Raw genomic sequence first — 1,564 nt, forward strand, 5'->3', positions numbered from 1 at the left:
TGTTATTTTGATGAAAGCAACAGACTTTCGCATTTTATTTCCTAAGCTTATTGTTAAGTGACGATTCAATACCTACTCAATGTTCTACATCTCCGAACATGAAGGATTGCCAAAGTAAAGATATCAACACCCCTCGAAAAAACAAAGTTAAGACTTGCTTATTGCCTTTTTTTTCTAGATCAACTGGAATTCGTGCTGATGTGGAGTTTTTACTTGAAGAAGAACTGAGCAGTATCCAGCTTTATGAATTGCACATGGTTTATGCGAAATACTACTTCTGGGTTATACTGGGCTTTTGCCGTATAAATTGACTCTCTTAAAGATGTAAATAATACATTAAGAAGTTATGGCCCTAAATCCTTCAAGGGTGATAGGCTCACAGAAATGAAGAACAAACAGAAATTGGAAAACACAATCTTGATGTCATGTGTGCGAAAGTAAAATTGAAGCTTTCTTTCTAAATACTTATTGCTATGTGGCTCTCCAGAATGTAATTATTCATAGATGTGTGGCTTTCCAGGATTTAATTCATTATCAATGACATTTTGGAACACATTACGTGTAGCTTGAGCCTAAGGCTTGTGACTTTCTTTCGACAATAATATAAACGTCTGTCAAATTTCCATCATTTGAGGCTTTAGTATATCTAGTAGGAAGTAAATACATGTAGAATGTAGTCTGTCAATGTTTTACTACAAAGGTATAAATATTATTATTGCGTTAAGGTCACACAAAACGTGGCATTCTGGCCAATCTTGATGAAATTGGGGAATATTCTCTTCCAATATTTTAAATCCCTTCTGCATAACTTAACTGATCAGTTTTCAGCTAGAACTGGTGATGTTAAGAGTAGGATCCATATAGACCATCGTAGTGTGCAACTGTTGCTTTTAAAAAACCCTTTCCTATTGTCAAAGCTTGGTTATACTAATGAGGTTGATAGTGGCATGCAGATGTATCGTTGGAGTGTGCAACTGTTGACTTTTAACATTCCTGTCCGATTGTAAAAGCTTGGTTACTAATGAGGTTGATAGTGGCATCCAGATGTGTTGTCGGAGTGTGCAACTATTGACTTTTAACATTCTTGTCTTATTGTAAAAGCTTGGTTACTAATGAGGTTGATAGTGGCATCCAGATGTGTCGTCGAAGTGTGCAACTATTGACTTTTAACATTCTTGTCTTATTGTAAAAGCTTGGTTACTAATGAGGTTAATAGTGGCATCCAGATGTGTCGTCGGAGTGTGCAACTATTAACTTGTAACATTCTTGTCCTATTGTAAAAGCTTGGTAACTAATGAAGTTGACAGTGGCATCCAGATGTGTCGTCGGAGTGTGCAACTATTGACTTTTAACGTTCTTGTCTTATTGTAAAAACTTGGTTACTAATGAGGTTGATAGTGGCATCCAGATGTGTCGTCGAAGTGTGCAACTATTGACTTTTAACGTTCTTGTCCTATTGTAAAAGCCTGGTTACTAATGAGGTTGATAGTGGCATCCAGATGTGTCGTCGGAGTGTGCAACTATTGACTTTTAACATTCTTGTCCTATTGTAAAAACTTGGTTA

Source organism: Montipora foliosa, unplaced genomic scaffold (genome assembly GCF_036669935.1).
Source record: "Montipora foliosa isolate CH-2021 unplaced genomic scaffold, ASM3666993v2 scaffold_64, whole genome shotgun sequence".
NCBI lineage: Eukaryota > Metazoa > Cnidaria > Anthozoa > Scleractinia > Acroporidae > Montipora > Montipora foliosa.